We start from the raw sequence: 25585 nt of genomic DNA, 5'->3' as shown, positions 1-25585 counted from the left end.
TGGACGTCCAAGCATTATCCGTGTGCTCGGTTTAAAAGAAGAGTTACCCACGAGAATTTGTCTGTTAAGATTCAGAGTTTTCATAAAGTGATGGCACAGATTAAAAATATACTCTCAACTGTAAGAAGGACATCTTTATTTATTATAGCACACACGCAGAAAACGTGTGCGTTATTGCAGAGAGTATATAACGCGAGGTGGAAATAGCGGATAAGATGCATTGTGATTGACATGTGATGCTCATGTATATGCTGGTGATCGTCAATAAAGCTTCTCTCTCTTGCGAATGAGTTCAAGTGAGAAAATGGATTGTGGCTATTGTGTGTTTATTTCCTCCACAGTTGTCCTCGGAGCAGTCTAGATATTCGCGCCAGAATTCCTGCGTATTTTCACCTCTGCTAACAGGTTATGGGCGCAGAGTAGCTAAGACTGCCTAGAGAAAGTGAAGTGTTTTGCCACCTAGGGCGCCACCGCTGCCCTGAGAAATGCTGGTGAGCCATTGAGCGAGGGGCAATGTGTAGCACTGGTTCGCAAGAAGTGCCAGGATCATGTCACACAAAGTGAATTTGCAATGACTTTTGCCGAATTCATTGGGAAACTATGGAGCTACGAGAGCACTGAGAGAGTGGGCGCCAGCACATCAGAGAACAGCGTGCACGGCCGGCTTCAAAACCCGCGTGTGAAAATACAAACGAGCGAGTATCCAGGAACACGAACATGTGTGTTCCCTTTAGTGCACAACTGTGTAATCCAGATGCGGACTAAAGGGACACAAGGCTAGAAGGTGGCGGAGCGAGTGTTAAAGCCACTGCTGGCGCTGATACTTTGTGGCTATGTGTGAGCGCAGGAAGACAGGAAAGAAATGTGAATGTATTTTTAAGGTGTGTGTTGAGGAAGAATGTTTTAAAAGTGTCCGTGCGCATCCGTGTGTATAGAGGAATCAAAGTATACGCCAAATCACGCTCCGCTCAGAGGTTCTTAAACACACACAGCGAGCTACACTCACCTCTGCCAGTTTAGCTCACTGCGATAGTACGCTGGCAAGTAGTGCATGGAGGTGAACGTCGCGAGTTCGAGGCCTCGCCTTCCCACAACAAAGTTTTGACTGCTTGACTTGTTGCTGCGTGTGGAGCAAATGGACAAGTCCTCGGAGGAAATACAGCAAAAAGCGACCCTGCTCGCCGAACATACAACGAAGACACAGCCGTAACAGCCTCTCAACTCCGTCGTACTGGAGCGCTCAGCAGCGGGGCACTTCACTTCACTTCATGAAAAGACAAATGGACAAATCATCATGTATTTGACTTGCATTACAGCAAGTCGGAGGAAATGCAGCAAAAAGCGACCCTGCTCGCCGAACATACAACGAAGACACGGCCGTAACAGCCTCTCAACTCGGTCGTGCTTAGCAGCGGGGAACTTCACTTCACTTCATGAAAAGACAGTATTAACATACCCGTAAAGAGTGAGGCTCAAAGCACAAAACGACACATAACGCACAGGAATAGCAGTGTGGAGCCATAGAACGAGGTGGAAACAGGCCAGCCTGGACGGCGCTCGACAAAAGCCCAATATTAACATACTTCAAACTTCACCAGATAGAAGACGTGCAAGGAGGAAGTCTCAGACCTACTCGGCTGCTACAAGCATTACACCCTCGGACAAACTCCACGAGATAGAAGACCTGCGAGGAGAAAGTCTTAAAGCTCACAGCAACCCAGTACTGTACTTCAACTAAAGAGCGTATTAACATCCTTCATTATTCACTAGACAGAAGTCCTGTGAGGAAGAAGTGTCAGAGCCGGCTTGAAAACAAATCCACTCAGCTCCTGCAAGCATTACACCCTCGGACAAACTGCTGGCAGCACAGCCTCACTGGTGTGAAACCACGATGTCATACCCAAACGCGTGGCTGAATCGATTCAGTGACAGCGCGCTGCGCGCTCTCATTGACATGAAGAATTTCCTCCACTGGCTGAGCAGCAGAGTTTTCTGCACCTGCGGGCAAATTCTGTATGCGGTCACGACCAGGCTTCCACCTCTGACTCTGACCATTCAGCTGCCTGGGATCACTTTCACGTTACAGAGAGATGGCCAAGTTCGAAGGATCACCGTCGACCTGCCCCCTGTGTGAAGGATGAACGCAAAGACGCATGGAGTTGGACGTCCAAGCATTATCCGTGTGCTCGGTTTAAAAGAAGAGTTACCCACGAGAATTTGTCTGTTAAGTTTCAGAGTTTTCATAAAGTGATGACACAGATTAAAAATATACTCTCAACTGTAAGAAGGACATCTTTATTTATTATAGCACACACGCAGAAAACGTGTGCGTTATTGCAGAGAGTATATAACGCGAGGTGGAAATAGCGGATAAGATGCATTGTGATTGACATGTGATGCTCATGTATATGCTGGTGATCGTCAATAAAGCTTCTCTCTCTTGCGAATGAGTTCAAGTGAGAAAATGGATTGTGGCTATTGTGTGTTTATTTCCTCCACAGTTGTCCTCGGAGCAGTCTAGATATTCGCGCCAGAATTCCTGCGTATTTTCACCTCTGCTAACAGGTTATGGGCGCAGAGTAGCTAAGACTGCCTAGAGAAAGTGAAGTGTTTTGCCACCTAGGGCGCCACCGCTGCCCTGAGAAATGCTGGTGAGCCATTGAGCGAGGGGCAATGTGTAGCACTGGTTCGCAAGAAGTGCCAGGATCATGTCACACAAAGTGAATTTGCAATGACTTTTGCCGAATTCATTGGGAAACTATGGAGCTACGAGAGCACTGAGAGAGTGGGCGCCAGCACATCAGAGAACAGCGTGCACGGCCGGCTTCAAAACCCGCGTGTGAAAATACAAACGAGCGAGTATCCAGGAACACGAACATGTGTGTTCCCTTTAGTGCACAACTGTGTAATCCAGATGCGGACTAAAGGGACACAAGGCTAGAAGGTGGCGGAGCGAGTGTTAAAGCCACTGCTGGCGCTGATACTTTGTGGCTATGTGTGAGCGCAGGAAGACAGGAAAGAAATGTGAATGTATTTTTAAGGTGTGTGTTGAGGAAGAATGTTTTAAAAGTGTCCGTGCGCATCCGTGTGTATAGAGGAATCAAAGTATACGCCAAATCACGCTCCGCTCAGAGGTTCTTAAACACACACAGCGAGCTACACTCACCTCTGCCAGTTTAGCTCACTGCGATAGTACGCTGGCAAGTAGTGCATGGAGGTGAACGTCGCGAGTTCGAGGCCTCGCCTTCCCACAACAAAGTTTTGACTGCTTGACTTGTTGCTGCGTGTGGAGCAAATGGACAAGTCCTCGGAGGAAATACAGCAAAAAGCGACCCTGCTCGCCGAACATACAACGAAGACACAGCCGCAACAGCCTCTCAACTCCATCGTACTGGAGCGCTCAGCAGCGGGGAACTTCACTTCACTTCATGAAAAGACAAATCATCATGTATTTGACTTGCATTACAGCAAGTCGGAGGAAATGCAGCAAAAAGCGACCCTGCTCGCCGAACATACAACGAAGACACGGCCGTAACAGCCTCTCAACTCGGTCGTGCTTAGCAGCGGGGAACTTCACTTCACTTCATGAAAAGACAGTATTAACATACCCGTAAAGAGTGAGGCTCAAAGCACAAAACGACACATAACGCACAGGAATAGCAGTGTGGAGCCATAGAACGAGGTGGAAACAGGCCAGCCTGGACGGCGCTCGACAAAAGCCCAATATTAACATACTTCAAACTTCACCAGATAGAAGACGTGCAAGGAGGAAGTCTCAGACCTACTCGGCTGCTACAAGCATTACACCCTCGGACAAACTCCACGAGATAGAAGACCTGCGAGGAGAAAGTCTTAAAGCTCACAGCAACCCAGTACTGTACTTCAACTAAAGAGCGTATTAACATCCTTCATTATTCACTAGACAGAAGTCCTGTGAGGAAGAAGTGTCAGAGCCGGCTTGAAAACAAATCCACTCAGCTCCTGCAAGCATTACACCCTCGGACAAACTGCTGGCAGCACAGCCTCACTGGTGTGAAACCACGATGTCATACCCAAACGCGTGGCTGAATCGATTCAGTGACAGCGCGCTGCGCGCTCTCATTGACATGAAGAATTTCCTCCACTGGCTGAGCAGCAGAGTTTTCTGCACCTGCGGGCAAATTCTGTATGCGGTCACGACCAGGCTTCCACCTCTGACTCTGACCATTCAGCTGCCTGGGATCACTTTCACGTTACAGAGAGATGGCCAAGTTCGAAGGATCACCGTCGACCTGCCCCCTGTGTGAAGGATGAACGCAAAGACGCATGGAGTTGGACGTCCAAGCATTATCCGTGTGCTCGGTTTAAAAGAAGAGTTACCCACGAGAATTTGTCTGTTAAGTTTCAGAGTTTTCATAAAGTGATGACACAGATTAAAAATATACTCTCAACTGTAAGAAGGACATCTTTATTTATTATAGCACACACGCAGAAAACGTGTGCGTTATTGCAGAGAGTATATAACGCGAGGTGGAAATAGCGGATAAGATGCATTGTGATTGACATGTGATGCTCATGTATATGCTGGTGATCGTCAATAAAGCTTCTCTCTCTTGCGAATGAGTTCAAGTGAGAAAATGGATTGTGGCTATTGTGTGTTTATTTCCTCCACAGTTGTCCTCGGAGCAGTCTAGATATTCGCGCCAGAATTCCTGCGTATTTTCACCTCTGCTAACAGGTTATGGGCGCAGAGTAGCTAAGACTGCCTAGAGAAAGTGAAGTGTTTTGCCACCTAGGGCGCCACCGCTGCCCTGAGAAATGCTGGTGAGCCATTGAGCGAGGGGCAATGTGTAGCACTGGTTCGCAAGAAGTGCCAGGATCATGTCACACAAAGTGAATTTGCAATGACTTTTGCCGAATTCATTGGGAAACTATGGAGCTACGAGAGCACTGAGAGAGTGGGCGCCAGCACATCAGAGAACAGCGTGCACGGCCGGCTTCAAAACCCGCGTGTGAAAATACAAACGAGCGAGTATCCAGGAACACGAACATGTGTGTTCCCTTTAGTGCACAACTGTGTAATCCAGATGCGGACTAAAGGGACACAAGGCTAGAAGGTGGCGGAGCGAGTGTTAAAGCCACTGCTGGCGCTGATACTTTGTGGCTATGTGTGAGCGCAGGAAGACAGGAAAGAAATGTGAATGTATTTTTAAGGTGTGTGTTGAGGAAGAATGTTTTAAAAGTGTCCGTGCGCATCCGTGTGTATAGAGGAATCAAAGTATACGCCAAATCACGCTCCGCTCAGAGGTTCTTAAACACACACAGCGAGCTACACTCACCTCTGCCAGTTTAGCTCACTGCGATAGTACGCTGGCAAGTAGTGCATGGAGGTGAACGTCGCGAGTTCGAGGCCTCGCCTTCCCACAACAAAGTTTTGACTGCTTGACTTGTTGCTGCGTGTGGAGCAAATGGACAAGTCCTCGGAGGAAATGCAGCAAAAAGCGACCCTGCTCGCCGAACATACAACGAAGACACAGCCGTAACAGCCTCTCAACTCCGTCGTACTGGAGCGCTCAGCAGCGGGGCACTTCACTTCACTTCATGAAAAGACAAATGGACAAATCATCATGTATTTGACTTGCATTACAGCAAGTCGGAGGAAATGCAGCAAAAAGCGACCCTGCTCGCCGAACATACAACGAAGACACGGCCGTAACAGCCTCTCAACTCGGTCGTGCTTAGCAGCGGGGAACTTCACTTCACTTCATGAAAAGACAGTATTAACATACCCGTAAAGAGTGAGGCTCAAAGCACAAAATGACACATAACGCACAGGAATAGCAGTGTGGAGCCATAGAACGAGGTGGAAACAGGCCAGCCTGGACGGCGCTCGACAAAAGCCCAATATTAACATACTTCAAACTTCACCAGATAGAAGACGTGCAAGGAGGAAGTCTCAGACCTACTCGGCTGCTACAAGCATTACACCCTCGGACAAACTCCACGAGATAGAAGACCTGCGAGGAGAAAGTCTTAAAGCTCACAGCAACCCAGTACTGTACTTCAACTAAAGAGCGTATTAACATCCTTCATTATTCACTAGACAGAAGTCCTGTGAGGAAGAAGTGTCAGAGCCGGCTTGAAAACAAATCCACTCAGCTCCTGCAAGCATTACACCCTCGGACAAACTGCTGGCAGCACAGCCTCACTGGTGTGAAACCACGATGTCATACCCAAACGCGTGGCTGAATCGATTCAGTGACAGCGCGCTGCGCGCTCTCATTGACATGAAGAATTTCCTCCACTGGCTGAGCAGCAGAGTTTTCTGCACCTGCGGGCAAATTCTGTATGCGGTCACGACCAGGCTTCCACCTCTGACTCTGACCATTCAGCTGCCTGGGATCACTTTCACGTTACAGAGAGATGGCCAAGTTCGAAGGATCACCGTCGACCTGCCCCCTGTGTGAAGGATGAACGCAAAGACGCATGGAGTTGGACGTCCAAGCATTATCCGTGTGCTCGGTTTAAAAGAAGAGTTACCCACGAGAATTTGTCTGTTAAGTTTCAGAGTTTTCATAAAGTGATGACACAGATTAAAAATATACTCTCAACTGTAAGAAGGACATCTTTATTTATTATAGCACACACGCAGAAAACGTGTGCGTTATTGCAGAGAGTATATAACGCGAGGTGGAAATAGTGGATAAGATGCATTGTGATTGACATGTGATGCTCATGTATATGCTGGTGATCGTCAATAAAGCTTCTCTCTCTTGCGAATGAGTTCAAGTGAGAAAATGGATTGTGGCTATTGTGTGTTTATTTCCTCCACAGTTGTCCTCGGAGCAGTCTAGATATTCGCGCCAGAATTCCTGCGTATTTTCACCTCTGCTAACAGGTTATGGGCGCAGAGTAGCTAAGACTGCCTAGAGAAAGTGAAGTGTTTTGCCACCTAGGGCGCCACCGCTGCCCTGAGAAATGCTGGTGAGCCATTGAGCGAGGGGCAATGTGTAGCACTGGTTCGCAAGAAGTGCCAGGATCATGTCACACAAAGTGAATTTGCAATGACTTTTGCCGAATTCATTGGGAAACTATGGAGCTACGAGAGCACTGAGAGAGTGGGCGCCAGCACATCAGAGAACAGCGTGCACGGCCGGCTTCAAAACCCGCGTGTGAAAATACAAACGAGCGAGTATCCAGGAACACGAACATGTGTGTTCCCTTTAGTGCACAACTGTGTAATCCAGATGCGGACTAAAGGGACACAAGGCTAGAAGGTGGCGGAGCGAGTGTTAAAGCCACTGCTGGCGCTGATACTTTGTGGCTATGTGTGAGCGCAGGAAGACAGGAAAGAAATGTGAATGTATTTTTAAGGTGTGTGTTGAGGAAGAATGTTTTAAAAGTGTCCGTGCGCATCCGTGTGTATAGAGGAATCAAAGTATACGCCAAATCACGCTCCGCTCAGAGGTTCTTAAACACACACAGCGAGCTACACTCACCTCTGCCAGTTTAGCTCACTGCGATAGTACGCTGGCAAGTAGTGCATGGAGGTGAACGTCGCGAGTTCGAGGCCTCGCCTTCCCACAACAAAGTTTTGACTGCTTGACTTGTTGCTGCGTGTGGAGCAAATGGACAAGTCCTCGGAGGAAATACAGCAAAAAGCGACCCTGCTCGCCGAACATACAACGAAGACACAGCCGCAACAGCCTCTCAACTCCATCGTACTGGAGCGCTCAGCAGCGGGGAACTTCACTTCACTTCATGAAAAGACAAATCATCATGTATTTGACTTGCATTACAGCAAGTCGGAGGAAATGCAGCAAAAAGCGACCCTGCTCGCCGAACATACAACGAAGACACGGCCGTAACAGCCTCTCAACTCGGTCGTGCTTAGCAGCGGGGAACTTCACTTCACTTCATGAAAAGACAGTATTAACATACCCGTAAAGAGTGAGGCTCAAAGCACAAAACGACACATAACGCACAGGAATAGCAGTGTGGAGCCATAGAACGAGGTGGAAACAGGCCAGCCTGGACGGCGCTCGACAAAAGCCCAATATTAACATACTTCAAACTTCACCAGATAGAAGACGTGCAAGGAGGAAGTCTCAGACCTACTCGGCTGCTACAAGCATTACACCCTCGGACAAACTCCACGAGATAGAAGACCTGCGAGGAGAAAGTCTTAAAGCTCACAGCAACCCAGTACTGTACTTCAACTAAAGAGCGTATTAACATCCTTCATTATTCACTAGACAGAAGTCCTGTGAGGAAGAAGTGTCAGAGCCGGCTTGAAAACAAATCCACTCAGCTCCTGCAAGCATTACACCCTCGGACAAACTGCTGGCAGCACAGCCTCACTGGTGTGAAACCACGATGTCATACCCAAACGCGTGGCTGAATCGATTCAGTGACAGCGCGCTGCGCGCTCTCATTGACATGAAGAATTTCCTCCACTGGCTGAGCAGCAGAGTTTTCTGCACCTGCGGGCAAATTCTGTATGCGGTCACGACCAGGCTTCCACCTCTGACTCTGACCATTCAGCTGCCTGGGATCACTTTCACGTTACAGAGAGATGGCCAAGTTCGAAGGATCACCGTCGACCTGCCCCCTGTGTGAAGGATGAACGCAAAGACGCATGGAGTTGGACGTCCAAGCATTATCCGTGTGCTCGGTTTAAAAGAAGAGTTACCCACGAGAATTTGTCTGTTAAGTTTCAGAGTTTTCATAAAGTGATGACACAGATTAAAAATATACTCTCAACTGTAAGAAGGACATCTTTATTTATTATAGCACACACGCAGAAAACGTGTGCGTTATTGCAGAGAGTATATAACGCGAGGTGGAAATAGCGGATAAGATGCATTGTGATTGACATGTGATGCTCATGTATATGCTGGTGATCGTCAATAAAGCTTCTCTCTCTTGCGAATGAGTTCAAGTGAGAAAATGGATTGTGGCTATTGTGTGTTTATTTCCTCCACAGTTGTCCTCGGAGCAGTCTAGATATTCGCGCCAGAATTCCTGCGTATTTTCACCTCTGCTAACAGGTTATGGGCGCAGAGTAGCTAAGACTGCCTAGAGAAAGTGAAGTGTTTTGCCACCTAGGGCGCCACCGCTGCCCTGAGAAATGCTGGTGAGCCATTGAGCGAGGGGCAATGTGTAGCACTGGTTCGCAAGAAGTGCCAGGATCATGTCACACAAAGTGAATTTGCAATGACTTTTGCCGAATTCATTGGGAAACTATGGAGCTACGAGAGCACTGAGAGAGTGGGCGCCAGCACATCAGAGAACAGCGTGCACGGCCGGCTTCAAAACCCGCGTGTGAAAATACAAACGAGCGAGTATCCAGGAACACGAACATGTGTGTTCCCTTTAGTGCACAACTGTGTAATCCAGATGCGGACTAAAGGGACACAAGGCTAGAAGGTGGCGGAGCGAGTGTTAAAGCCACTGCTGGCGCTGATACTTTGTGGCTATGTGTGAGCGCAGGAAGACAGGAAAGAAATGTGAATGTATTTTTAAGGTGTGTGTTGAGGAAGAATGTTTTAAAAGTGTCCGTGCGCATCCGTGTGTATAGAGGAATCAAAGTATACGCCAAATCACGCTCCGCTCAGAGGTTCTTAAACACACACAGCGAGCTACACTCACCTCTGCCAGTTTAGCTCACTGCGATAGTACGCTGGCAAGTAGTGCATGGAGGTGAACGTCGCGAGTTCGAGGCCTCGCCTTCCCACAACAAAGTTTTGACTGCTTGACTTGTTGCTGCGTGTGGAGCAAATGGACAAGTCCTCGGAGGAAATGCAGCAAAAAGCGACCCTGCTCGCCGAACATACAACGAAGACACAGCCGTAACAGCCTCTCAACTCCGTCGTACTGGAGCGCTCAGCAGCGGGGCACTTCACTTCATGAAAAGACAAATGGACAAATCATCATGTATTTGACTTGCATTACAGCAAGTCGGAGGAAATGCAGCAAAAAGCGACCCTGCTCGCCGAACATACAACGAAGACACGGCCGTAACAGCCTCTCAACTCGGTCGTGCTTAGCAGCGGGGAACTTCACTTCACTTCATGAAAAGACAGTATTAACATACCCGTAAAGAGTGAGGCTCAAAGCACAAAATGACACATAACGCACAGGAATAGCAGTGTGGAGCCATAGAACGAGGTGGAAACAGGCCAGCCTGGACGGCGCTCGACAAAAGCCCAATATTAACATACTTCAAACTTCACCAGATAGAAGACGTGCAAGGAGGAAGTCTCAGACCTACTCGGCTGCTACAAGCATTACACCCTCGGACAAACTCCACGAGATAGAAGACCTGCGAGGAGAAAGTCTTAAAGCTCACAGCAACCCAGTACTGTACTTCAACTAAAGAGCGTATTAACATCCTTCATTATTCACTAGACAGAAGTCCTGTGAGGAAGAAGTGTCAGAGCCGGCTTGAAAACAAATCCACTCAGCTCCTGCAAGCATTACACCCTCGGACAAACTGCTGGCAGCACAGCCTCACTGGTGTGAAACCACGATGTCATACCCAAACGCGTGGCTGAATCGATTCAGTGACAGCGCGCTGCGCGCTCTCATTGACATGAAGAATTTCCTCCACTGGCTGAGCAGCAGAGTTTTCTGCACCTGCGGGCAAATTCTGTATGCGGTCACGACCAGGCTTCCACCTCTGACTCTGACCATTCAGCTGCCTGGGATCACTTTCACGTTACAGAGAGATGGCCAAGTTCGAAGGATCACCGTCGACCTGCCCCCTGTGTGAAGGATGAACGCAAAGACGCATGGAGTTGGACGTCCAAGCATTATCCGTGTGCTCGGTTTAAAAGAAGAGTTACCCACGAGAATTTGTCTGTTAAGTTTCAGAGTTTTCATAAAGTGATGACACAGATTAAAAATATACTCTCAACTGTAAGAAGGACATCTTTATTTATTATAGCACACACGCAGAAAACGTGTGCGTTATTGCAGAGAGTATATAACGCGAGGTGGAAATAGTGGATAAGATGCATTGTGATTGACATGTGATGCTCATGTATATGCTGGTGATCGTCAATAAAGCTTCTCTCTCTTGCGAATGAGTTCAAGTGAGAAAATGGATTGTGGCTATTGTGTGTTTATTTCCTCCACAGTTGTCCTCGGAGCAGTCTAGATATTCGCGCCAGAATTCCTGCGTATTTTCACCTCTGCTAACAGGTTATGGGCGCAGAGTAGCTAAGACTGCCTAGAGAAAGTGAAGTGTTTTGCCACCTAGGGCGCCACCGCTGCCCTGAGAAATGCTGGTGAGCCATTGAGCGAGGGGCAATGTGTAGCACTGGTTCGCAAGAAGTGCCAGGATCATGTCACACAAAGTGAATTTGCAATGACTTTTGCCGAATTCATTGGGAAACTATGGAGCTACGAGAGCACTGAGAGAGTGGGCGCCAGCACATCAGAGAACAGCGTGCACGGCCGGCTTCAAAACCCGCGTGTGAAAATACAAACGAGCGAGTATCCAGGAACACGAACATGTGTGTTCCCTTTAGTGCACAACTGTGTAATCCAGATGCGGACTAAAGGGACACAAGGCTAGAAGGTGGCGGAGCGAGTGTTAAAGCCACTGCTGGCGCTGATACTTTGTGGCTATGTGTGAGCGCAGGAAGACAGGAAAGAAATGTGAATGTATTTTTAAGGTGTGTGTTGAGGAAGAATGTTTTAAAAGTGTCCGTGCGCATCCGTGTGTATAGAGGAATCAAAGTATACGCCAAATCACGCTCCGCTCAGAGGTTCTTAAACACACACAGCGAGCTACACTCACCTCTGCCAGTTTAGCTCACTGCGATAGTACGCTGGCAAGTAGTGCATGGAGGTGAACGTCGCGAGTTCGAGGCCTCGCCTTCCCACAACAAAGTTTTGACTGCTTGACTTGTTGCTGCGTGTGGAGCAAATGGACAAGTCCTCGGAGGAAATGCAGCAAAAAGCGACCCTGCTCGCCGAACATACAACGAAGACACAGCCGTAACAGCCTCTCAACTCCGTCGTACTGGAGCGCTCAGCAGCGGGGCACTTCACTTCACTTCATGAAAAGACAAATGGACAAATCATCATGTATTTGACTTGCATTACAGCAAGTCGGAGGAAATGCAGCAAAAAGCGACCCTGCTCGCCGAACATACAACGAAGACACGGCCGTAACAGCCTCTCAACTCGGTCGTGCTTAGCAGCGGGGAACTTCACTTCACTTCATGAAAAGACAGTATTAACATACCCGTAAAGAGTGAGGCTCAAAGCACAAAACGACACATAACGCACAGGAATAGCAGTGTGGAGCCATAGAACGAGGTGGAAACAGGCCAGCCTGGACGGCGCTCGACAAAAGCCCAATATTAACATACTTCAAACTTCACCAGATAGAAGACGTGCAAGGAGGAAGTCTCAGACCTACTCGGCTGCTACAAGCATTACACCCTCGGACAAACTCCACGAGATAGAAGACCTGCGAGGAGAAAGTCTTAAAGCTCACAGCAACCCAGTACTGTACTTCAACTAAAGAGCGTATTAACATCCTTCATTATTCACTAGACAGAAGTCCTGTGAGGAAGAAGTGTCAGAGCCGGCTTGAAAACAAATCCACTCAGCTCCTGCAAGCATTACACCCTCGGACAAACTGCTGGCAGCACAGCCTCACTGGTGTGAAACCACGATGTCATACCCAAACGCGTGGCTGAATCGATTCAGTGACAGCGCGGTGCGCGCTCTCATTGACATGAAGAATTTCCTCCACTGGCTGAGCAGCAGAGTTTTCTGCACCTGCGGGCAAATTCTGTATGCGGTCACGACCAGGCTTCCACCTCTGACTCTGACCATTCAGCTGCCTGGGATCACTTTCACGTTACAGAGAGATGGCCAAGTTCGAAGGATCACCGTCGACCTGCCCCCTGTGTGAAGGATGAACGCAAAGACGCATGGAGTTGGACGTCCAAGCATTATCCGTGTGCTCGGTTTAAAAGAAGAGTTACCCACGAGAATTTGTCTGTTAAGTTTCAGAGTTTTCATAAAGTGATGACACAGATTAAAAATATACTCTCAACTGTAAGAAGGACATCTTTATTTATTATAGCACACACGCAGAAAACGTGTGCGTTATTGCAGAGAGTATATAACGCGAGGTGGAAATAGCGGATAAGATGCATTGTGATTGACATGTGATGCTCATGTATATGCTGGTGATCGTCAATAAAGCTTCTCTCTCTTGCGAATGAGTTCAAGTGAGAAAATGGATTGTGGCTATTGTGTGTTTATTTCCTCCACAGTTGTCCTCGGAGCAGTCTAGATATTCGCGCCAGAATTCCTGCGTATTTTCACCTCTGCTAACAGGTTATGGGCGCAGAGTAGCTAAGACTGCCTAGAGAAAGTGAAGTGTTTTGCCACCTAGGGCGCCACCGCTGCCCTGAGAAATGCTGGTGAGCCATTGAGCGAGGGGCAATGTGTAGCACTGGTTCGCAAGAAGTGCCAGGATCATGTCACACAAAGTGAATTTGCAATGACTTTTGCCGAATTCATTGGGAAACTATGGAGCTACGAGAGCACTGAGAGAGTGGGCGCCAGCACATCAGAGAACAGCGTGCACGGCCGGCTTCAAAACCCGCGTGTGAAAATACAAACGAGCGAGTATCCAGGAACACGAACATGTGTGTTCCCTTTAGTGCACAACTGTGTAATCCAGATGCGGACTAAAGGGACACAAGGCTAGAAGGTGGCGGAGCGAGTGTTAAAGCCACTGCTGGCGCTGATACTTTGTGGCTATGTGTGAGCGCAGGAAGACAGGAAAGAAATGTGAATGTATTTTTAAGGTGTGTGTTGAGGAAGAATGTTTTAAAAGTGTCCGTGCGCATCCGTGTGTATAGAGGAATCAAAGTATACGCCAAATCACGCTCCGCTCAGAGGTTCTTAAACACACACAGCGAGCTACACTCACCTCTGCCAGTTTAGCTCACTGCGATAGTACGCTGGCAAGTAGTGCATGGAGGTGAACGTCGCGAGTTCGAGGCCTCGCCTTCCCACAACAAAGTTTTGACTGCTTGACTTGTTGCTGCGTGTGGAGCAAATGGACAAGTCCTCGGAGGAAATGCAGCAAAAAGCGACCCTGCTCGCCGAACATACAACGAAGACACAGCCGTAACAGCCTCTCAACTCCGTCGTACTGGAGCGCTCAGCAGCGGGGCACTTCACTTCACTTCATGAAAAGACAAATGGACAAATCATCATGTATTTGACTTGCATTACAGCAAGTCGGAGGAAATGCAGCAAAAAGCGACCCTGCTCGCCGAACATACAACGAAGACACGGCCGTAACAGCCTCTCAACTCGGTCGTGCTTAGCAGCGGGGAACTTCACTTCACTTCATGAAAAGACAGTATTAACATACCCGTAAAGAGTGAGGCTCAAAGCACAAAACGACACATAACGCACAGGAATAGCAGTGTGGAGCCATAGAACGAGGTGGAAACAGGCCAGCCTGGACGGCGCTCGACAAAAGCCCAATATTAACATACTTCAAACTTCACCAGATAGAAGACGTGCAAGGAGGAAGTCTCAGACCTACTCGGCTGCTACAAGCATTACACCCTCGGACAAACTCCACGAGATAGAAGACCTGCGAGGAGAAAGTCTTAAAGCTCACAGCAACCCAGTACTGTACTTCAACTAAAGAGCGTATTAACATCCTTCATTATTCACTAGACAGAAGTCCTGTGAGGAAGAAGTGTCAGAGCCGGCTTGAAAACAAATCCACTCAGCTCCTGCAAGCATTACACCCTCGGACAAACTGCTGGCAGCACAGCCTCACTGGTGTGAAACCACGATGTCATACCCAAACGCGTGGCTGAATCGATTCAGTGACAGCGCGCTGCGCGCTCTCATTGACATGAAGAATTTCCTCCACTGGCTGAGCAGCAGAGTTTTCTGCACCTGCGGGCAAATTCTGTATGCGGTCACGACCAGGCTTCCACCTCTGACTCTGACCATTCAGCTGCCTGGGATCACTTTCACGTTACAGAGAGATGGCCAAGTTCGAAGGATCACCGTCGACCTGCCCCCTGTGTGAAGGATGAACGCAAAGACGCATGGAGTTGGACGTCCAAGCATTATCCGTGTGCTCGGTTTAAAAGAAGAGTTACCCACGAGAATTTGTCTGTTAAGTTTCAGAGTTTTCATAAAGTGATGACACAGATTAAAAATATACTCTCAACTGTAAGAAGGACATCTTTATTTATTATAGCACACACGCAGAAAACGTGTGCGTTATTGCAGAGAGTATATAACGCGAGGTGGAAATAGCGGATAAGATGCATTGTGATTGACATGTGATGCTCATGTATATGCTGGTGATCGTCAATAAAGCTTCTCTCTCTTGCGAATGAGTTCAAGTGAGAAAATGGATTGTGGCTATTGTGTGTTTATTTCCTCCACAGTTGTCCTCGGAGCAGTCTAGATATTCGCGCCAGAATTCCTGCGTATTTTCACCTCTGCTAACAGGTTATGGGCGCAGAGTAGCTAAGACTGCCTAGAGAAAGTGAAGTGTTTTGCCACCTAGGGCGCCACCGCTGCCCTGAGAAATGCTGGTGAGCCATTGAGCGAGGGGCAATGTGTAGCACTGGTTCGCAAGAAGTGCCAGGATCATGTCACACAAAGTGAATTTGCAATGACTTTTGCCGAATTCATTGGGAAACTATGGAGCTACGAGAGCACTGAGAGAGTGGGCGCCAGCACATCAGAGAACAGCGTGCACGGCCGGCTTCAAAACCCGCGTGTGAAAATACAAACGAGCGAGTAGCCAGGAACACGAACATGTGTGTTCCCTTTAGTGCACAACTGTGTAATCCAGATGCGGACTAAAGGGACACAAGGCTAGAAGGTGGCGGAGCGAGTGTTAAAGCCACTGCTGGCGCTGATACTTTGTGGCTATGTGTGAGCGCAGGAAGACAGGAAAGAAATGTGAATGTATTTTTAAGGTGTGTGTTGAGGAAGAATGTTTTAAAAGTGTCCGTGCGCATCCGTGTGTATAGAGGAATCAAAGTATACGCCAAATCACGCTCCGCTCAGAGGTTCTTAAACACACACAGCGAGCTACACTCACCTCTGCCAGTTTAGCTCACTACGATTGTGCTTCGGCAATTAGTGCCATTAGCTCCTCAATCATATCAGGGAGCGATCTCACATTTACAGTGATTACAGGAAGGAGAGGTGGTGTGTAAGGAGTCCTTCTCGGGAGACATCACCCCCGTCTCTTCCCTCACTGGGGATGTCGGGTCTGTCTGACTTGACTGTGATGGCTCACTTGACCGCGGTGTCTGTCTGCCGGTAGCGCAGCTGCAGGGCTCAGCGCTAACAGCTGATCCCTAACGTAAACAAAGGAGCCATAATGCTCCATGCTGATAACTTTCCTTTGAGCGTTTGAAGATCACTGACATCATGGCTTTTAGCCTCATTGTTTCTGCAAAGAGATTTCTCCAGTCACTGAATCTTTTGATAAAATATATTTTGATACCTCCAGAGGATGCAATATTTCAAGTCTTCACAACTTAACCCTGAGAAACATTATTCTGAAACTTTGGCACAATTTGTTAATGGAGTTTTTTGCAGATTGACCGACCTCTGCCCACATTTCTTTCAGATCATCTCTGCTTCTCTAAAATGTTCTTTTAATATCGAATCATGTTACTGACCTGTTGCCAAGTAACCTAATTACTTTTAAAATTTCCCTCCAGCTGTTTCTTTTAAGAACCACTTGTGTTTCCAGCCTTTTCTCGCCCCATACCAACTGTTTTGAAACATATTACTGCCATCAAATTCATTCATTTCCTGAGAAATGCTGGTGAGCCATTGAGCGAGGGGCAATGTGTAGCACTGGTTCGCAAGAAGTGCCAGGATCATGTCACACAAAGTGAATTTGCAATGACTTTTGCCGAATTCATTGGGAAACTGTGGAGCTACGAGAGCACTGAGAGAGTGGGCGCCAGCACATCAGAGAACAGCGTGCACGACCGGCTTCAAAACCCGCGTGTGAAAATACAAACGAGCGAGTAGCCAGGAACACGAACATGTGTGTTCCCTTTAGTGCACAACTGTGTAGTCCAGATGTCCAGACTAAAGGGACACAAGGCTGGAAGGTCTCAGCGCGAGCAGTGGCGGAGCGAGTGTTAAAGCCCCACGCATCAAAGGATAAACTGCAACTCTCTGTATGTGTGTGTGTGTACAGCAATCAAAGTAGACGGCAATCCACAGTCCATTGTGTGATGATCTTAAACCCACACACTATCCAGGAGCTCATGGCAAATGCAGGCAGTTTGGACGTAAAAGTCGGTGGTGCAAATCTTTACCAATTTCCTCAAATTCAACAAGTTCACTTGTCCATGACATTTCAGCCATTGGATTTTGAGAATGAGGAGGAAACAGAACCATCTGGGTGACTTGGGACCGTGCTTGACAAATATAAACCCCATTACCCTTCACGATTGGGATTAAAAGAAACTTTAACTATATGTGTTCAGAAATCTGTTAAAAGTGTCTCCCCATGGGTGTGTGACGCAGAAGACCCACGAGTAGGGGACTTGGTCTCACGGTCAAGGCTCCACAAAACAGACTCAGTAGCAGACCTCAAAGGCACTGGTAGGTGTTGATTACCAGATTTTATTGCACAAAAACATGAAATTGCAAAGGCAAGACCATGAACTATGACTCCCCAGATCTGTTATATAATCTGTGATATAGAACCTGGTACAAGAACATAGAACATGAGAGAAAACTAAATTCATTTTGTAAGCTTTGGTTCAGGGCAAGGAGGAAGGGCATGGGCATCAGGAGATGCAACCGGGAGTCTCAGTACACTGCAAAGAGAGGAGAATAGATTCAGTGGTTAAAGACATGCTATCCATCCATCCATCCATTCGCTTCCGCTTATCCTTTTCAGGGTCGCGGGGGGCGCTGGAGCCTATCCCAGCTGTCATAGGGCGAAAGGCGGGGTACACCCTGGACAGGTCGCCAGTCTGTCGCAGGGCTAAACACATAGGGACAGACAACCATTCACACTCACATTCACACCTAGTGGCAATTTGGATTATCCAATTAACCTATCCCCACAAACTGCATGTCTTTGGACCGTGGGAGGAAGCCCATGCTTCATGCTATCCAGAGAAGAAAAATCAAAGCAGAGTCTTTCAGGCTTACACTTTGCAGGTAGAGAACTGGTGTTTGAGGGAGGTCGAGCGGTCCAGGTGAGGCAGCCAGACTCCAGAGCAGGGAATTGGTGGACTGCCATGACTGTGGCCGGAGGGCAGGTGGGTGAGTAGAGTGAACTGGAGCCTATGAAGCAACAAGATGAAGGTGAGTATTGTCACGGATGGAGTTAGCTGAAAGGCTGTAGAAACAAACAAAAGGTCAGTTGCTTTCTGTGGGAAACTCTTCTCAACAAAAGTGTGGTGGTCAGCACTAACTGTGGCTAGCAGAACACTTGGCAAGGACTAGTGGTGACGTGAGCGGTGGTGAGTCTTAAAAGCCGGCAGCATAATTGCTTGCAGTTGTGGAGACGCGCCAGAGTGCAGCCACTCCGCCCACAGGTGGAGACAGCAACTCAGATGAAGACCCCAGCACTCACCCAGACCATGACACTTGTGCTGTATTCCACAACTGCTCTTGACGTGGTTGCTGGTGTTTGACACTAATTCATGGAGTGGACGTTGATTGCTAAAAACAGCCTTAGAGAGTTTTCACTTGTGTTTTAATTCTTATACCTCTAAGGACAGCAAGAAATCCTGCTGCAGACCAAACACACCAGTAAGCCCACAGCAGCAGTGAAAGGAAAGAAATCTATTCTTGCATTTTTAAAATCTCTCTTTTTACTACCAACTTTTACTGCCTTGGATATGGGATCCATCACAACTATCAATTTGTCTTTTCTTATAATTGACAATTAGCAAAATGTAAGGAGTAAGGTACCAAGTGACGATGCACGTCAGTAAATAAAAAAGGAAATGTTGAAATAAAATTTTAAAACATGTTTATCGCTCTTTAAACATTCATCAAAACTTTGGAAAACCACTGGAAATGGGCAAAGGAGCTCTCGAGCTGCAGGTCTAAGACCTTTGCTCTAGTCATCATAGGTGGTAACACAATTTATGAAACAAAGTATTAGAAATATAAACCAGTGTCAAGTGTATGCATTATCTGTTGACAGTTTGTGTGCGTGTCCAGTGTGTTCTGCAACAGTGTTACTGTTGTAGACTTTAACCACAAAATGCAGAAGGAAATATCTGAGGTCCTCTGTGCTAAACGTTCATCACCTCAACCTCAGAGAACATAATGAAATTGGAAATTAAGCAAAATATTTCTGAACAACTACTAAAGTTTAAACATGAGCCACTAATCATGAAGAAGTAAAGAATTTGAGGCTGTGCTAACATCAGTTTTACTGTAGAGGGCAGTGTTGGGCTGTACATAGGAGCCCTTGAGCAGTTTATTCTTATAAATGTGAGAAAAGGTGGCTACTGGGTATAGCATTCAAAAACTATCAATTTGTAACAATCAGCATTATGGACTTGATTAGATTATGGTCTTATGGTCCTTTGACATCTGCAGCCATACAATACAGTTGCAGTAACAGCAGCAATAGTATAATGAACAGATTGATATGCTATGCCAAAAAGTTGCAGCTTTGAAGTGAACATGTCTCATTTTGGAAATGCATGTTCACTCAGCTGCTTTGTATTTTTATGTCTTCATTGCCTCATCTACTTGCATCTATCATCCAGGGAAGAAGGATTTTTATAATCGAGTGGTTGCATGCTTGTGTTTTAATGTTGAGTGTATTTTAGTGTTGCATGCTTTTATTGTATTTATTTGGACTTCTCCCGGAGAGACTCCCCCCCCTCTGCTTCCCCAATGAGATACACCTGGAGGGCACAGGGGACAGGAATCAATCGGGCCTCCCTTGTTGGCAGCGGGCAATAAGAGCCTCTGGCAGGTGAGAGAAGGACGTGTGTACCAGAGGCGGAGCCAGACATTTGAAACACCCGGGGCTTAGCCCTAAAGGGTAGTATGCATGTGGGATTTTTTTTTTTTTTTTTTGGGGGGGGGGGGGGGGGGGGGCTTAGAAATGACTGAAAGATTAATTGGCTCTGTTTTGAGTTTTGTTCAAAAAAGAATGACTTCATATAGGGAAAAATATATATCACATGTGCAGGACACCTTAAACTAGTTTTTTAATTAAGCAGCAAGGCAGAACGAAGTCGGGGCTGTATCAAGACACGAGGACTAAACCCCAATTCAACCAGACCCAGAACTGATCCAGAATTAAAACAGGACTGCAACAGTTCAAAATCAGCACTACTTAGGATTTAACCAAGACAGAACCAGAATCAGAACTAGATGATAGTAGCACTAAAAATCATCATAGACCTGCACTACACTTATTTTTTTAAATCTACCAAAGTCCACTATTTAGATTGAGAAAGTTTTATATAATTATTTAGCCTTGTTGTGCAAACAAGCCTGCATAACTTAATAAATATAGAATTTGAAAAATAACAAACCTAAAAAGAAACACTAGGTACGAGATACATGAGGACCTATGATACGGTGATACTTTTGGTAAACGACCATTTGACTAACATGTGTCTCACCTGGGGCCCGTTCTTCGTACCTCGCTAAGTAGGTTAGCCGGATTAGATTGTTGAGGATTTCGCGTGATCCTGGATCAGTCGGCTCCCCGAAGCTCATCCGGGACTTGCTGTCATAGCAACAGAGCCGTAAGCGTAAACCTGCTCGGGAGCAGGTTTACTTTATGTAAACAGGATTAGATCGCGGCCACGCAGGTATGTCCGCTTCATTTATACGAAAGCAACAGCGATATTTTTCCACTGTTTCACCATAAATAAATATTATCAATGTAACTAAAGATAATGCAGCACTTGATCCTTTTATTGATTTCACACAGATACATACAGGTCATTTCCTAAAAAAGGGAAATGTACTATTAACATTCTATTACATGTATGTGATTATTACAGATGTAATTCATATTTCAGAGTAGTAATTGTAAATTACTTCGTGTAATCAAGATGAGAGACCACGGCTATAAAAGCGAAGGTGGATTTGGGAAGCCTGTCGCAGCCATGTCCTGTCTGTATACGCGACCAACCCATTGCGGAAGGTGCAAGATTGATAAGGAGAGTCCTCAGAATTCAGCGTATATTGCGGGATAGACAGGATCCTTTAGCTCAGCGCGACAGTGTGCTCATAGAGAGATATCGATTTTCCCGTGAGGGTATTATTTACTTAACCAACTTGTTGACGAGGGGGTGCAGGACCACCACCTGTCTTTTTTTCCTCTGCCCTTTTCTTGGTTGCTGTTATGAACAAACTAACAGAGTATTACAGGCCAGTATTACCTTGCCAAGAGACGCAAAGCAATCTAAGAGATAAATATTACCATTCTGTAGAATACTCCTGTATTCCACTTTTACTTGTTCCCATGTTCTTGTGGGTCCTGTTGTGGCTCTAATGTGAAAGGGGATATAATATAACATATTATAATATAATATAATGCCATATGATATTGGACAATATAGTGTCATATGATAGATCTACCCTACCGCCTACTGGTGTTGGCCAGAGGGGCCGATGGCACGATATGGCAGCCTGGCTACAACCGTAGCTGCCTCCACCAGTGTGTGAATGTGGGAGTGAATGAATAGTGGTATCGTAAAGCGCTTTGGGTGCCTTGGAAAGCGCTATATAAATCCAATCCATTATTATTATTATTATTAAATTACCTACGAGTTTGATTTGTCAGCAACTTTCTGCCAGCCCTCTCTCCTTGCTTTTGCAGCCTTTGCAGTGTTCTCTTGCGTTTTAATTAAACTCTGAAACTCCTGAAATCCCTCACTCATGAGTTCTTGCTCTGCTGCCGGAAAATACCGAGCACGCCCCTTCGACATTTTCGCCGACCAATCAGCGGGTTGCCGATCAATGTTTCTACTATCGATGCGTAGCCCCTTTTACGACACCCAGTGATGTCACATTCCTGCGTCCAGCTGTAGTAATCGTCAACAGCAGGTGTGTTCGGGGAACCGGATTAGCGAGCTCACGGTTAGCGCGATGATTTGATCTTGGATGTGTCATTTGATCTTGGATGTAGTAAGCGACGTACGAAGAACGGGCCCCTGCTCTTGTTCATCTCTGTTCTGTCCTCATTCTCTCTCTCCCTCTCTGTTCCTCTCTCTCCCTCTTTGTGCTGACAATCATCAAATAGACAGTTGAAACCAGATATTTACAAACTCTTCAGATCAAAACACAAACACTTTTTTAATTGTAACATCAAATCAGACTAAATGTTTATTTTTTTTAGATTGATAAATATAAAAAACATATTTGTTAACTTTAAGAGTAAAGAGAGAAACTATCTGTATTTCTTAATTGCAAATGGCACCAAATTGTATTCAAAACTGAGCCACACTTATGGAGCTCCACAATTCTTTTCCTGGTGTTTTGGTTGACATCTCTTGATTTTCCCATGTCACAGAAACAGGCTCTGTGTTTTGCCTTATATGCATCCACAGCTGTGCCACCAACTTACTCACATGGACTCTACTAACCCATCAGAAGCTTCTTCAGCTCAGAATGGAATCGTCTGGAGTTTTCTTATTAATTAACAAACTTAGTGTATATGTACTCCTAAATTTGATGAAAGTGATAAAAAATAGACAGTTCTGTCTCTCTTTATTCTGACATTTAACTAATTCAAAATATATTTCAATATTTATCTAAAACAAACAGTTTACTCTAAATTGATGTTGTACAGTAAAAATGTTTTATGTTTTCTCCCTAAAGTGTAAATATCTGGTTACAAATGTGAATATCCTGCTGTGTACTGAAATCCCTCTTGTTTTGCATAGAAATATACTGAACAACATACAAAGCATAATATATAAAATAACATTTACCTGAGTTTTCTCTTTGAAAGAACACTCTAATGTCCATTGTCAGAGGATTTTTACTTTTACTTTTATATAATAATCAGCTAAGAGTGTTTATATTTCTGTTTGTACTCAACTTGTACTCAACCAGCTGCACTTTTTAATTGCTGGCTCTCTGCTCTACAACGGAAACTGTTTGCCTTCATATTATCTGTCAAGCTACAGGAAATCGCCACCCAAGAAACGACCTTGTATGGGAACACAAAGCAGAGAACTGCTGCAGGGGGTGTGAGTCTCTCTTGAGCTCTCACCCGTGCACGTTAAAACTGCTCTAAGTGTCTGAGTGTCATTTCTTCACCTGAGTGTTTGATAACTGTTTACTTCTGACATCCATTCTTATATTTCAGTACATAACTGAAACCGATTTAGTCGGGGAGGGTAAGAACTGAAAATATGAAATAAACACACGTAAGCTAAGACTCTAAAAAAAATAGCATTTGTTCGGCTTTTCATTTCGCCATTTGTTGATTCACTTGAAGAGCAAGTAACGTAATATTGGTCAAGTGATCAGTTTCATATCAATCTTTCGTGATGCACCGTCATATTTACATTATTTGTACGGTACGAATGATTTTCTTTGGTACCTGGTCAAACTTAAGCTCTCCTTAGTATGGCTGGCTCTGTTTCTCCAACAGCGCACTGACAGGTAGCAGCTGCCCCGCCCCCTCGCTCAGTCGCTTAGTGCCTGAGCTCGGATCATACCAATATCAGGGGGGATTCACGCACAGTCGTAAATTCCCACAGTGTGCACTATGTGCTTCGAATATTATGTGTACTTTTTGTTTTATACAGTTGTCAGCCAGGCATCTAACTATGAAAAAATTACACTCCAAAAGACCCCGGGCTTCTGACAAAACAACCCGGGCTTAAGCCCAGTAAGCCACCCCCACGCTCCGCCCCTGGTGTGTACGCAGGGCAGCAGGAGAGCCGGAGTAGCGTGGCTGTGCGGGAGGACGCCGCCAAAGGTAGCGCGAGCAACGGAGCGGCAACTGGCGGCAAGGCGCGGCAGCAGTAGAAGGAGAGCGGGCCTTCAGTCAGTGGACGGCAGCCCCTTCCACGGTGGCAGCGAGACGTCAGTGAATGGTTAAGGCACGGAACAGCGGCGGGCGGAGTTCAGAGCTCTGCCCTCCCGGGTGAGTACCGACTTCTAAGATGTATATAATACCCTGGGGAATTAAGAAGAGTGACTTTCGCTGCTTCCCTGTGCCTAGTGGAACCTCAAGCGGAGCAGCGAGGCGACAACAGAGGACGCGGTTGGCCTGGTTCCCACTGGTGGAATCGGCGGATTCTTCATGGCTGAAGTGTGGCGGAGCCTGACTCGGAACTTTGGGACTGAGCACCATTATTTTTTTATTGTGCTGAGTTTTATGTTTTTTCTCTCTCCCCTGATCAGGGTATTTTTAGTGTTGTAAATAAAGCGTATTTAATTTTTATTGACTATTTTAACCGGTACGTCTTCTGTTTCCGTGATCACCCCTTGCTGCTCTCCCCGTTATAGTAGGGGTTCCTTTCTAAGCTTACACCCGTGACTCCTCTGTAGTGTGATGGCTGGAGACCTTTATATCAGCATGAGTGGTATTTTCAGTGTAAGGCGAGCTTGGCACCAAGTGATCTTAAGATAAAATAACCTTTATTAGTCCCACACGTGGGAAATTTGTTTTGTCACAGCAGGAAGTAGACAGTGCAAAAGTTATGTAGCAAAAGTTAGAATACAATAAAAATAAAATACTGTACACAACTGTACAGAATAAAAAAAATACTATATACAGTAGAATAAATAGAATAAAATATACAATAGGATAAAAATAGAATGCAAATGCTTTATACAACTGAGTAAAAATACAACTTTGTCAGATAAAGAGTATTGCACCTAGTGTTATTGCACATGTGTGGATGTGTGTGTTTGATCAGTTGGAGTCTTTGTTGTGGAGTCTGACAGCAGTGGGGAGGAAAGACCTGCGAAATCTCTCCGTCCCACTCAATGTCCATACCTTGGATGTTCAAATTCAAATTCAAATTTTTATTTGTCACGTACACAGTCATACACAGTACGATATGTAGTGAAATGCTTGGACAACTGCTCGTGACCTAAAGAAAACAAAAAAGGAAAAGGCTATGAATAAGATAGGAAATAAATATGAAAAATTAAAAAGGGTAAATTTAACTAGGAAGGAATAAAATATAAATTAAGGTTAAAAATGAAATAACTGTACAACACAAATTAGAATGAAGGGTAAATTTAACTGGGAAGAATAAGAAAATATATAAATTAAAGTTGAAAATAAAATAACTGTACAACAAAATACACAATATAGAACTATATAAGAATGTATGAAGAAATATAAATATAAATAAATATATACACAATAACAGCAGCTGTACAAGTATTAACCGGAAATGAAGAATATAGTGACCAGTGTTGTGCAAAAACAATGTCCAGAATGTCCAGTGTGTGTAAGAACCATATGTGTGGGTCAGTACTGTGTGGTGGTGTGATTGAGAGACCGTATCGCCTGCGGGAAGAAGCTCCTCCTCAGTCTCTCTGTGTTGGTCTTCAGGGAGCGGAATCGCTTTCCTGACCTCAG

General features: G+C 46.0%; 1 protein-coding gene and 1 long non-coding RNA gene across 2 annotated transcripts in view; both read left to right on the top strand.

The window, feature by feature from the left end:
• LOC113012406 (placenta-specific gene 8 protein-like) overlaps positions 1-25585 on the top strand; it is a 96514-nt gene that overhangs the window by 17456 nt on the left and 53473 nt on the right. The window lies entirely within an intron of this gene.
• LOC113018730 (uncharacterized) lies at positions 23996-24433 on the top strand. The gene is made up of 2 exons (XR_003271852.2): positions 23996-24133; positions 24212-24433. It is a non-coding gene; the product is annotated as an uncharacterized LOC113018730 (long non-coding RNA).

Source organism: Astatotilapia calliptera, chromosome 3, assembly GCF_964374335.1.
Source record: "Astatotilapia calliptera chromosome 3, fAstCal68.1, whole genome shotgun sequence".
NCBI classification, from domain to species: domain Eukaryota; kingdom Metazoa; phylum Chordata; class Actinopteri; order Cichliformes; family Cichlidae; genus Astatotilapia; species Astatotilapia calliptera.
The sequence above is the reverse complement of the archived record's forward strand: the minus strand, read 5'-3'. Positions and strand labels throughout refer to the sequence as shown.